The following is a 14,472-nucleotide window of genomic DNA, read 5'->3' as shown; positions in this document are numbered from 1 at the left end:
CCACCAAAAAATAAACATCTTATCTTTAAACTGTGGCTCACAGTTTTGATCCCTGTTCCACAAAATGGTCAAACAAATGATCCAAAGTTTCATACCCCACAAACCTTTGGCTTTAAAGAATCACAGGAAGAAAATATGGGAGGATTTTGGGGTGCTGGTGGGCACTGTTGGAAATTTTGGCTGCTAGACTTGGGACAGGGGCCTGATGGTGTTTGGTGTGGGTGCATACTGCTGGGAGTACTTCTCTCTTGCTCAGTTGGCTCTAATTGCTTCAAGAGAGTATAGCTTTTAGCAGTGTCATTTTCCTTGCCCCAGAATGGAACATTGTGTGGGCTTTGGGGAGGATGAGAGCTCCCCCACGAATGGGAAAAAGGCAGGAGAGTGCAGGGCAGGAGCAGGCCATTTGTAGCAACAGCATGGGTGATGGACCAAGATGCGCTATTTCATTCCTTTCTCTGGCTCCTGGTTGGTCCTAGCTGCTACTGGATTCTGCCAGTCTTTTTCTCAGCAGCTGTGTAATTTTGTGCTCGCTTTACTGGGCCCACCTAATGCTTTGAGAAACACAGATGTAGAGGCCTTTTCAGCCTTCAGGAAGATCTATGCTCATTGTAAAGTGATATGACTTGTTCTGTAAATTGCCTACTGAATTGTTAAATTATTGCAGTTGTGTTAATCTAAGTAATTTTTCTTCTCCCAGTATCACAATTGATTTTTGGGTGATTTGATCAATGATTATACATAATTAATGCCAAACAAGCGTTCTAGGGTTATGGATGATTATAGCGAGGGCAGAATTCTCAACCCTGAGAGACCAAATGCAAGATTACTTTTTTTAAATGAAAAAAAGACACAACCAACCTTGGTTATGTTCGAGAAACCCAGATCCTTGGTTACGTTTGAGAAACACAAAACACAACTGAGGGGCCAAGGGGTTAAAGTTGGCTTGTGCACTTCCCCCTCTTAAACTGAGCTAGCTGGCTTGTCCCTCAGCAGAGCTTGGCAGTTCTCAGTTTGTCTTGTAAAATTAACTCCTGGAGACTTTGAGGACCTAAACGTGATTTACATTCCAGTTACAAACATGTTTTCTGGGTCCAAGAAAAATGATGTGTGGTAACGTAGTTATTAATGAAATCAACGAGTGTTAAGACAAGACTGAAGTTATCAAACTGTGCTGGTGTAATGTTGAAAGCAGGTCTACTTTCCTGGATAAGGTGCAGTAGAGTTTTTCATCTTGTATCAAAGTCTGGGTTAAAAAGGGTATATAAGGCTTTATAGAGTAGTGGAATATAAATGCACAGTCAAGTGGTGTGGGTGGGTGTTGGCGTATAATAAGTTCTAAATACTTTTAATCCACCAGTTGATAAACTTTTCTATGATCTTTGAAACATTTGCTACAGTTACTTTTTCCTCAGCTATTGACACTGAGATAGTGCAAAGTAAGAAAATATAACTTGCAAGGTTCCAGGAATGCTAGAAATGTTTCAGTAATGCTGCAGAGTCTGAATTGCAAAAGAATTACTTGGGGCCAAAATCTCCGATCAGACAGATGTGCACAGTTCTCACTGGCTTCAGAGGGTGCTGTGGTCAGGGATGTGAGACTACAATTTATGGTAACTTTGTTTTTATTTTGGTGCCTAGTGGGTTTTTATTTAATCACTGCATAAATTATAAGTAAGGCTACGATTATGTCACGGAATCCATGATTTCCATTGACCTCTGTGGCATTTTCTGCCCCCGGGCTGGTGCTCCCAGACAGCTCCTCCCCCCCTCCCCGCAGCTCCCAGCCACGGTGGGGGACGCGAGAGCCCCACCAGCAATGGGTGCTGAACCCGCCTCCTCATTTTGTCAGGGATATTTTTAATGAAAGTGAGGGACAGGTCATGGGCCTCTGTGAATTTTTGTTTATTTCCCGTGATCTGTCCATTACTTTTACTAAAAATATTCCTGACAAAAACTTAGCCTTAATTATAGGCTATGGGTACAACTATACTGCAGCTGGGAGGTGTAATTCCCAGCCCTGGGAGACATACACATGCTAGCTGTGGTCAAGTTGGGATTCCTAAAAATAGCAACGTTGCCGTGGTGGATTGGGCTAACTGCCTGAGTATGTACATGGGATCTCGGACAGGATTGTAATCAGACAGCTAGCTTAAGCTGCCACCCATCCTGCCAGGGCCACACTGCTATTTTTAGCTCTCTAGTTCAATCAGTGCTAGCATATGTATGTCTGCCTGAGCTGGAAACTATACATCCTAGCTGCAGTGTAGACACATCTGTGATGCTTTGTTGGGGTGCCCAGAAGAGTTTATCTTGTGATAGGTAGTTGTCAGCTCTTATATGTCAGCAAGCCTTTCAACCATTCAAACACTCTCCTCAGAATTCTGCCGGTCCGGTTTTGCTTTGCTGGTTAACATTAGGTGCACCCTAATCCCCAAACCTCCTTTGAAGAGTTCTTCCCTTTAGCATCCTGTCACTGGACACTCACAGGAACTACCAGGTAAGCTGTCCCCAAAGAGAGAGTGGAACCAACATTGGGAAGGTTACAACTCAGGATCAGGTCCTTTAAAAAAAAAAAAAGCACCGTGGCCTATTTATAATGGTAACAAATATATGATTATTAACAAAGAACAGATTCAAGTGGGTATTGCATAAGACTAATGAAAACAGAAGTGATTACAAATAAAACAAAAGTATAACACGCTTTCTAGAGAATAAGACTTAATTTAATAGGCTACAACAGTTGTCTAAAGCAGTTTCTCACCCTCAAAGTCCTTCTGCAGAGCTTGCTAGTTTTCAGTCAATGCAGGATCCATTCCTTCATGAATCACCCCCTCTGCCCCAAGTGTTCCTTAGTGAAATGGAAAAGGAAATGTCCTTTGCTTCTCCTTATGTTCCTCACAGTTTAAGTGTAGAAATTAGAAGTATTTTGAATGAGGCCATAAATGGAGTGTTCAGCTCAGACTAGTCCTCTGGTATTGTTTGACTTGATAGGTGCCAGCCATGGTCTTTGTCAAAAAGGTACAACAATTTTCATTGTATTTTTTTAATAGTTTCTTGCATTGCTTGTTCTTCTGGAAAGTGAGTCGAGCATTTCAGTGATTTGGCTATTTAACTTAATCCTCTGGAGTACTGAAAAGTTTAAACAACATAACTTTTTGAGAGAAGTCTTACTGATGTCAGTAATGACATTCTCAGCCAGGATCTCTGGGTGATGATGTTGCTATAACTCTCAAAAAGTTGATTTAAAAAATTTGTTTTAATCCCAATCCTAGAATAGTAGGCAAACTGTTAAGGTCTGAGAAATTGTTGAATGCATGAAAAGTATTGGAAAGGAAAACCTACAGGAAAATATCCGTATGTAAATTATAGAACAATAAGTACCATCATACTTGTCGTCTTAAATTTATTTATAACATTTGGGTGTGAAAATTCCACTTGGCAACTTGTCACTGGTGAATGAATTTTCAATATTAGAAGAAACTGTAAACTACCAATTTTTTGCAGAATTTAACTTAAGGTGGGAAGAAAACCATAAGAAGCCCTTATGGCTGTAAAGAATCTCCAAACCTCAGTTCAGTGTTATCTTCCAGAATCTGAGAATAAACAGCTTCAGTGTGTCTGATTCAGCTTAGAGCAGGGGGGTCTCAAACTCAATTTACCTTAAGGCCAGTGCCAGTCCTCAAATCCTCCCAGCAGGCCAATAATATCACTGAAGATGGTTTTCAGAAAAGAAAACATTTATATTGTATTTTTTATTTTGAATTTCTTAGAAATAATAAAACTATCATACAACTTTATACAATTCTTCGCCTGCCAGAGAGTTTTTAGTGTTTCCCAGACACCTGGCAGTGCTTCAGTTCTGTCAGTTTGTTGATGTTTTGCCTCAGTGACTGAGCAGTTGAAACCTTCAGGATTGCAGCAAGGTGTGCATCAGACAGTTGTGTTTGGTATTTTGACTTGTTTATATTCATTGTGGTAAAAAGTGATGCTGCCTCCATGGCTGACTCTGCCCGGTGACTAGTGATGATATCTCTGTCCCACTCCCCCAGCCAATGGGAGCTGTGGGGGGTGGTGCCTGGAGCAGACATTGCTGGCAGCGTGTCTGCATGCATCTCTCCTCCACGGGCCACAGTGGGGAGGTACTTGGGCTGCAGATGGCCCGCGGGCTGGGACTTTGAGACCCCTGGCTTAGAGCTTTTCCAAGTAGCAGCAGAGTGAAGTTGATGAAATTGATCAGTTTCATTGCTGTTTTCTACTGTGCAATAGAAGAGATCATGTCCACTTCACACTGCTGGATGCCCCTCTTTTTATATTGTAGTCTAGGTAGTAATTTTAGTCACCTGACTTGTAGGTAGCAGGTAAAATTGTCAAACAGTATTTGAATGCACACAACAAAAACTACTGTGTCGCAGCTCTTTAGTATTTCATTTTGGTTAAAGAATCCTAGTAATGAGAGAGAGAGCGCGCTAAGATTTTGATGAACCTAACTTATTTTATTATTAAAATTATCTTGTAATATATACATAAAAGGAATTTATCCAGTATTTCTAAATAGAGTTAGCTGCTTCAGATACATCGACGAATATTGCTTTACGTTATTCCCTAATACCAGAACCCTTGATGCCAATGAGATTCTAGTGATTTATTCTCCCAGAACTGAACAGACACAAAGTAGAACTGTTGTTTTTTTTTCAGACCAATGAAGCAACCAAAGTAATACCGAAGAGGAAGTTTAATTGTTTCAAACTTGACTGAGGATGTCCTTGAAACAAAACTATTTGGCATAGTTTTGATGCTGGTCTCTGTCAAAGAATTTTTACGTGCTCAGTGTTCTCAGGAAGATCTTGTTACAACAACTAAAGAAATCAGTATAACACAGTGTATAGGTGTGAGTAGTCTATACAAGCCCCCACATGGCATGGTGTACCCCACTTGAATTTCTCATGATTGTGGTGTCAGTAGGTTCACTTTAACAGCCCTAAATAACAAAAAAGGACATACTAATTTGTTAGTGTGTGTTGGCTTCTCCTTTCCAGAAAGAAAACAACCATCAGTCAGTACTGCCTATATGTTGGTATTTGTCTTCAGTTATATAATATGCAGTACTTCATTTTGAGCATGGCTGTAAAGTGGGCGCTAGCATACTTTTACTGTTTTGCTCTCCAATGTTCAAAAGGAATAAAATTTCCTTCAGTAAGCTTCATATGTAAAAATAATTCTTAATATGATTGTTAGATCCAATAGAACTTTGAAAGTGTTTGGTCTGATTTTACGTACAGTGAAACTTGTGTTAAGTGACCAATTGTAGGACTAGGAAATATAGGTTGCTTTGTAAAAGTGGTATTTTCACTAAAGGTCAAACAAAACTATATTGGAAACCTTGTGGATACCATTAAAATGGTCATGGCAGTTGGTTGCCTGTCAGAGGTGGTCCCCCATGTATATATCACAGGATCTAATTTAATAATGGCTGGAATTTTATGATAACTTATTTCCTGAAATCAGGAAACATGATACATATACCAAATGTTCTATAGCTTTCAGTTTGCAAACATTTTACTGAAGTTCATGACATTTCCTATGTCGTGAAAGATTAAAAGCAGTCATTTAAGTTGAATTACTGTTCTACACCTTTAAACAGAGAATAAAATCAAAAAAGTTGTTTCTGTAATACAAATACCTCCATCTTTCTTTTGGTTTTGAGACAGCTAATTAGAGTGAATTAAACTATTCTTTTCATTGCACTCCCATAACCCCATAGCCTGTAATGAGCTCCATACGGGCATAGTCTGGTGCCCACATGTAGCACCACTGAACTAAATGGACGTGTCCAAACATAACTCCTTACATGACTGTAACCTACATCTGTAAAATCTTCATCCTGCTCATTGGATGGGAATATCTCTACATTCACTTCCATAAAGTCTTGTTTTTAAAAAAAGTAACATGCATTCTACGATTTAATGGGGAAACTTTAATAAGTATGACAGAAAATGATTTGATATGAGAATGTAACAGAAAAGCTTTTTTCTTAAGAGATTGTGGAGTCGTAAGCAGTGGGGTTAATGAAAGAGTATATGAGACTTAACAGTAGTAAGTCACCTGTCCAAATGCAGCCCTGGTGGATAGTGATTGAAGGTTAATATTTGACTGCTTTTTCTGCGGACAGTTTGAAACAAATTGCTGGCTTCGGTCCAGCTCCTTATGTACAGGTGTCCCTTTCGTACCCCCCTCCCACGGAAAATAGCACTATTGACATTTTTGTTGGTAGTCTCTGAAGGAATGTCCAAGATTTCAGTATTGCCAACCTCAAGAGATCAAAAATCAGACCCTCCCCCAAAATCATGAAATTTAAAAAAAAATTACGTTGTTTTTCGATCTGTCTTTTGATTTTTGAACTTACCCTGTCCATCCCCAGTGTGTGCATGACAGCTAGTGTTGCCCACTCTTCCAAATTTATTGGGTAAAGTGATTTTGGCCCCAACTGCAGCAGCTCTCACCCCCACATCTACCTATCCCATGACCAGCATTGAATTCTTTCCCTCAACCTCCAAATCAATCCTGTCCCCCTTCCTATTATCCATCACTCAGGACACAAGAGACAATGCTAGAGTTGGATGAGTTGTCCTCCAATATTTATTTAGATAGACTCCAATCCCACCTCTGGTTTCAAGGCTTATGTGTCTCCAAGAATGGAATGCACATGTGCAACCACTCAAAGAAAAAACTGTTCCTATAACTCTTGTTCTTCGAGATGTGTTGCACATGTCCCTTCCATGACCCACTTTCCTATCCCTTTACATTACTGTTCTGGCAAGAAGGAATAGAGTGGGGTTGGGGTCAGCTCTGCCCTTGAAACCTGCACACAGTGGCATGTGGCAGGAGGCATCTGACAAGTACCACTGCAGGAAAAAGTTTGACCACTGTGCGCTAAGCTCACAGACACCAAGAGTGGAATGGACACGTGCAACACATTTCAAAAAACAGTTATGGAACAGGTTAGTAACTTTTTTTTTCAGGGTATGACAGGACATTAAAATATAATGCATTTAGAAAGAGCTATAGGTGGTGTTTATTCAGATGACTTTCTAGGCCTAAAGCTGTTACAGTGAAAGAACCATTGAAAAAATAGAATATGAAGAGAACTACGTTATTAAAAGTCTAATTAATGTGCTCATGCTACTAGGGACAAGGTAGGTGAGGTAATCTCTTTTATTGGACCAACTTCTGTTGGTGGAAGATAGAAGCTTTGGAGCTACACAGAGCTCTTCTATGAACAACTCATGCTACTAGAAAGTTGTATTATGAGGAAAGCTTAAATTAATTTAGAAACCGACAGTATTTCTGAGGAACCAAGAAGCATGCTGTAGTCTATGACTGAGACCACGTGACTTTTCTTTGTCTCAATTGTTTTTATTCCTATGGGGCCACTTCCCTTCCTGTTTGTTCTTCAGACACTGTTTAAATCAGATGGTATAACTCTTCTTGGCTATCTCCAACTGGTTCATTTAAAAATGCCTCAGCTATTTAGCGTACATAACTCATACTGTCTTGGTTTGAGATGATGCCATCTAATCCCCTTAAATCTTCTGTGTCTGATGCTCTTGAGAGGAGAGATAATCATCTCCTCTTTTTTCTATAGTAGCGTCAGTCTGTGTATTTCAAGACATTCTTCACACCATTCATGCTTACTTGGCTTGCATGAGTCATGGAGAGATCATATTTCTCTGTGTAGTTAAGGAGTGATTTGTTCTTTCACTTCCAAAGTCTCTGTTGGTTTCATTTTCCTGAGACATAAATTGAAGAAAGAAAATCACAGGAAAAAATACTGTGTCACAACCTTCTGAGTATATAACAGAAGCTGAAAAACCCATTCATGAATTGTCAATCTATATTCTCCTAAAGTCTTGTTCTCTTTGGGGAGAGACAATAGTTGGGGATTTTTGACAATATTTTTCATCAGAAAATATCAATTAATCAAAACTGATACTTTTCAAAGAAACGTACTTGTTTCAATGAAACCTTCATTGAGAAGGTTTCTCAGGCCCATGGCGTGTGTGTGGTTAGGGCACTTGTCTGGTTATCCACTTCAGAGCAGGGACTTGAACCTGCCTCTCCTACATGTAAGGCAAATGCCCTTAGCATTGAGCTATGGAGTCAATTTTTCTCTCAATCTTTTGTTGGAGTTGTTTCATTTTATGTACTTATTGGACCACAGAAAGAGACAGATATTGATTCTGTAGCCAGATGGTTTAGAGCATTCACCTGGCATGTGGAAGTCCCTGATTGAAGTCCCTGCCGGTTTTGTTTGTTCCAATGCATAATTATTTACCTTTCTAAAATATTTAAGGTGGATTTATTCATGAAAAGTACTGGATTGAGACCATAAGTACATGAATCCCTCCATCCTATGCCATGCACAGAATGGGTAGCATGGAGAAGGTTGCTCTCTGACCTTTGTCTCTGTGCCTCAGTTGAGTATTTCTAGTTTTCCATGTGTTTCTCTCTGTCAGAGTGACCTAGGACTGAAATGGCACAATCTTCCTGTTTGGTGTAATTGTTAGACTCCTAGAAACCATCACTTAAGTCAAACTGTCCAATTATTGCTCTGTTTTGAATATTCCCTTTTTGGTAGGATGATAGTGAAGTTTGTGGCAAGGGAACACCAGCATTAGCTTTCTCCTGGGGGAATTCTGCGCCATTGCACAATGCAGAATTTGCACAGAAATTAATGTTCTATGCAGAATTTTCCCCCTCCCCCAAAATGAGCTGCAGGCTGCCACTAGGGGCTGCTGGACTTGGCAGAGCCCAGTTTCCAAATAGAAGACACTGCTGGGGGGAGACAGAAGGAGCTGGAGGGTTCTGGGTAGCTGCTGTGCCCGGCCCACCCTGAAGGAAGGAGGCAGAACAGTGCAGGAAATTCCACATAAGCCTGGGACCCAGCATCCCTCTCCCTCTGAATCCCTGGGCTCTGGGTGGGGTGTGAGTGTCTGGGCTGGGGGAGGTGGTGTGAGTGTCTGAGCTGGTGGGGTCCTTCACCTGTTCTCGGAGGGGAGGTGGGGGGGAGGGGGAGAGAGGGAGTGTCTGGACTGGGGGAACCCCCACAGCTGGGCTCTGGGGGGTGGAAGATGTGACTTTCTGGGCTGGAGGAGCCCCTGCAGCTGAGCTCTGAGTTGTAAGGGTGCGAATGAATGGGCTGGGGCGCAGGGGTGCAGCTGGGCTCTGGGGCAGAAGGGGTGCGAGTGTCTGGTCTGAGGGGGCCTCGCAGCTGGGCTCTGGGGGTAGGGAGTGTGGGTGACTGGGCTGAGGGGGGTCTCCCACAGCTGGGATCTGGGGGGAGGTGGTGTGAGTGTCTGGGATTGGGGGGGCCTGCAACTCTGCTCAAGGGGGGGGGCAGAGTGTGTCTGGGCTGGAGGGGCCCTGTAGCTGGGCCCTAGGAGGGAAGGGGGTGTGTTTCTGGGATGGGGGAAGCCCCTGAGGCTGGGCTCTGGGGGAGAGGGAGTAGGTGTCTGTGCTGAGGGCGGGATGGACCTCGCGGCAGGGAGCGGGTGTCTGGGCTGGGGGGGGGGGTGCTCCACAGCTGGCTTTGGGGGGGGGGGGAGAGTGTGGGAGCATGGCCCCCTGGGGCAAGGGGGCAGAGAAACATGAACTGGGTTGTTATAGGGGTTTCTTTAACTCTACTCCTGCGGGAATTTTTGGTGTCTATATTTTAGACATAGTTGCTGAAAGGTAGTTTGAAATAAACAAAAAAAAAAAAATAGAAAATCATGTGATTATTATAGTATTATTTTGGCAAATAAAATATGCAGAATTTTGCAGAATTTTAAAATATGGTGTGCAGCATATTTGATTTTTGGTACAGAATTTCTCCAGGAGTAAAAGTTGGAATCTTTGGTCTTGACCAACTAAGTTGGTTCTCTGCTGGGTATAATATGGACACTGTATTGTTGGTGTTGGCAGGCTTCTTCTCCAGCAATAGATGAAGATCAAATGTCCATGTCAATTCCTTTAGAATCATTATCCTATTCACTACTTATTATAAGGTGGTTGTGACGGGTTTGGTTACAGAGACCCCCTTGGGACTGTTACCTGATGTGCTGAGACTACCTCTGAGCCCATTTTCTCTGCCAGGTTGGACCTCTATAACCCTACCTTGTTGAGCCAGACACGCAAGTCTGCAGTAGGAAGTGGAACGGCCCGGCCCCAACCCGCTCCGCTCCACCGGCTCGTGCTTGGGGGCAGTTTCCTCCCTGATCCCCAAGCCTGCTCCTGCCACCCACAGACCTTGGGAGCACCCACCCACCCACACGGAGGCCTGGGGCCTGCCCCCTCACCCCCCACGCGGGGGGGCTGGGGAGGGAGGCTGCGTAGGGCATCACAATGTCTAGGGATGGCCCTGATCTGATATGTGGTGTGCCAGCACAGAAACACCAAGTGGCTTAAATGGAGTGGGGAGGACTTGAGAGGGATCAAGATAGCAGCCGCTTCTCTCTCAAGCTCTACTGCCACAAAATGGTAGACTAATGACGGTAGTGTGAGTTGCTGCTTTTCCTTTCAAGCTCAGCTCAGAATGCTGCCACCATCTTCCCCCACCTATACAGGGAGGGGGAAGAGAATTCTGACTGTGAGCTGTTTGAAATATTAATGTTACTTGACTCAGTCTAGGTAATTAAAATGTGAAGATTACATGCATTGAATTTGAATTTATATATTCACATGTATATTTTCATATGAACATTCTTACAGATTTCATTTTACAAAGGTTGTTTTGCAGTATAGTTTAGTTGGTCACAAGGTTTTCTGATATTGACATTTTTGGGGAGATAATTAATCAGATCAAAGGGATTCATCTAAGCTGCTAGGCTATTTAAGTCTACAAAGAGTTTTAGATTAAAAAAATATGTTTTGAACTATTTACAATCTAAAACTCATATAAGAGGGTTTTCTTGGAGCAGTTTTAGATCCATCCTTGCCAGAAGCATGAGAATGAGGCTAGGCCACTACGGTTATTTAATTGCCTCAGATATTTGTACTGACAAAAGCTTTCAGTATAATCAGGATTTTTTGAAAACCGCTTCCATGAATCTGAGTTAAATTTGACATAACGCCTCTGGCATGTGAATTAAGGGCACTCTGAAGTAAGCTGCCTATTTAAAGCTGAGTTTCACTCCACTGATTAAATAGTTCTGTTACAACATTAAATGAATCTAGTCTTGGATATTGTATTTAAGTGAGATACCATTAGTGAGGATTTTGGTCTTAGATTGGTCTTGCTGGTTTCTGACACTAAATAGCAGAAACATGCCATGCTGCTCATAAAGGCTAAGTTCACAATTTTTGGGCCTTAAAATATTGCTTTTCTGAGGTATACAATCTGAATGAGAGAGAATTTGCAGGGGGGATAATCAAATGTGTTACCTTGTTAAAGCTTATAGTTCCTCTTCTACTGTTTTATATTCTCTAATTTTTGATCATCTTGTTGCTTTTTTTTTTTTTGAATATTGGGAGCCGCTTTGTTTCTTTCTGTCACCAAGTGCTGCTTGTTAATCTTTTTAGAAACGGATAAAAAGCCGAGTGTAAGAGAGACTATCTAACACACTTGTAACTGAAATTTTCTGATAATACTTCTCTTCATCTTACATGAAAGGGCCTCAAAATGGATTGCCAGAAAAGGAGTCTCGGGGTTTCAGGAGAATATATGAGGAAAAATTGTTTGACATATTCAGAGTAGAACACATTTACAAAACACATGTTACTCTCCTTGTTTTATAATGTTTGGCAACCCACAGTTAGGGAGTTGCATGGAGACTGGAATTTGAGAATTTAGACTGGAAGCAATGTACAGTAGTTTTACGTAACCAAGCTTTTTTTTTTTTTTTAAAAGGCAAATATTTTGATTGCTTAAATTACTGCTATTGCAGTACTTTGTTCAAAGATAAATTCTTGCCAAATAAATAGCTCTCAATATGCATCAATTTTTATTTTGACGTGAAAAAAAGTTGATGATAGTAAGCACTGCAGTTAGTCACTCTGAAATCAGACTGGTCTACTTGGTACTTAATAGAGTGATAGTTTAAAATCTACATTGCATGCTTCACTTAAAGGAGTTAGACTTTCCTTAAGTGACCTTGGGTCAAACTCTAATCACATAATATTGAATACTAGATCTTCTGAAAAAATTGTTTCTCTACTTATGTCAAATATGAAATATTTAGTGACAGAGGGAGAAGAAATTGAAAATCAGATATTAAATCACCTCCATTGTTATTAAACAGGTGCACTGGCTTCCTTAGCTATTTGCATTTTAAACATACATTGCATTGTTTGTAGTCACTTGATGATGTAATCTTCCTTTGAGAATATTAGACTCCTTCGTGTTCTCTTTTTGACTAAGCAGCATCATTGCGCCAAAAGAAATATTCTTTATCATAACATGAAACTTAAGTAATTGTTTTATATATTCACTGTTAATTTTCTCTGGGCATCAAGCTTTCAGTTATGATTTGCTCAAGACGAGTGTAGAATTTAGGCCTATATCCATAAAGGGATTTTAGGCATTGCAACTGCAGATGTTACAGTGCCTAATTTTTCGGTACCTAGCCACACAGTGTCATCCACAGACCCTGAGTAGGCACCTAAACTCCCTATACAATGCAGGAGAGAGAGAGGCATCTAAAAAGGGTACATCTACACTACAGCGGGGAGTCGGTTTAAGATACGCAAATTCAGCTACGTGAATAGCGTAGCTGAATTCGACGTATTACAGCCGACTTACCCCGTTGTGAGGACGGCGGCAAAATCGACTTCTGCCGCTTTTTGTCGGCGGCGCTTACTACCACCTCCGCTGGTGGAGTTAGAGCGCCGATTCGGGGATCGATTGTCGCGTCCCCACGGGACGCGATAAATCGATCCCCGAGAGGTCGATTTCTACCCGCCGATTCAGGCGGGTAGTATAGACCAGGCCTAAGAGTAGGATCTTCAGAAGCCAGCACACTGAGAGCTACCTAAGCTACCTAACAGCAGAGGAGTGTGTCCTAAGCCCTGCCACTTTCATAGAGTTAAGCTCATCACTGGCTGGAGGGAGGCACCTGTAGCTGCTTGGAATCCACAGCCAGTATCCCTGTCCTGGAGTCGGGTTCCATTGAAAGAATGGTGGCACACCCAACTCCACACAAAATAGCTTGGGGGAAGAGACGAGACCTCCATTATAACGATCAGCCCAGTGGTTTAGGAACTTACTCAGGATGCAGGTGAACCCGATTCTGTTTCCCCCTCCTTTGACTGATGAGGGAAAAGGGATTTAAACATGTGTTTCCCACCTCTTGGGTGACTGCCTTAATCACTAGACTAGAGTCATTCTTGCTCTGTCTCTGGCTCATTGCATATTCAATGACTTATATGCAGTGGAGTGATTTGAGAGAGACCCACCTCACACTATCCCATAGTATAGTAGTGAGGGCACTGAAAGGTGAGAAATCCATGTTCAAATTGGGTGGGGAAGGGTATTGAACCAGGGTATCCCACTCCCAGGTGAGTCCCTAATGACTGGGCTAAAGCTTATAAGGGAGCATTTCTACTCCTCCTTGTGCCCCAGTATTTTGTGAGGAGTGTGGTGTGTTTCCACATTGGGCCTGAAGGTGAGCTAGATGGGGGCACACCTATCTTCAGCTGGTTTGAGGATTTCACTGGGGCTTAGGCGTAACATGTGTATCCGGGTGCCTACTCTGAGGCACTGTGCGCATGCCCAGCAGCAAAAATGTATGCGCCTGCGGGATTCTTAGGGCAAAAATTTAGATGCTGAGGGATTTTAGGCACCTCCAGAGTTAATAAGTGGGAGGTAAGCAAAGACCTACTGGGGATCTTTGCTTAATGGGCCTTTAGTTTTTAAGACGTCAATATTGCAGTTCATTGCAGGCAGACTTCTGAGCCTGCATGGTGTTCTATTGACTTCAATAGGGCTTTGCATGGGTCTAGCTGTCCACCCTTGCACAAGGAATTACAGAATCAGGGTCCGAGTACGTAGAGATGTAATTTTGAGGCATGCAGCTGTTTTGGGGAGGGCGTCTGAATTAAATACGTTCTTTTGCTAACTCTTTCAAGGGTGTCATTTTGAGTTGCACAATACTTGACTAATAATTACCATTATTAAAAACGAATTATGTAATATTTAAACAAAATAGAGCAGTCTGTTCCTTCTCACATCCTAGTGAATAGGTGTAATTTTATTAGTATAAAGACACTGGATGGGTCTTCCTCTAGTGCACTATGACATGATTAATTTCATTTTAAAAACAAAAACTCCTTTCTGCTGCCATTGTGGCTACTATTCTGGGCTAGAAAAACAAGGCTCTTCTGTTATCAAATCAAGTATTAGTTTTTAAACTTGACAGTACAGTTCTAGGGTTATATTCTTCCTCTGTGAACATAGGAAGCAATCAAACATGGTCTTCTCCATAACACTTCTGACATTTG

General features: G+C 41.8%; 1 protein-coding gene across 15 annotated transcripts in view; it reads left to right on the top strand.

The window, feature by feature from the left end:
- The window catches only part of MACROD2 (mono-ADP ribosylhydrolase 2), a 1,307,214-nt gene that overhangs the window by 144,533 nt on the left and 1,148,209 nt on the right, over positions 1-14,472 (top strand). The window lies entirely within an intron of this gene.

Source organism: Chrysemys picta, chromosome 3, assembly GCF_011386835.1.
Source record: "Chrysemys picta bellii isolate R12L10 chromosome 3, ASM1138683v2, whole genome shotgun sequence".
Classification (NCBI taxonomy): Eukaryota; Metazoa; Chordata; order Testudines; family Emydidae; genus Chrysemys; species Chrysemys picta.
Note: the sequence above shows the minus strand (reverse complement) of the source record. Positions and strands in the feature narration are given on the sequence as shown.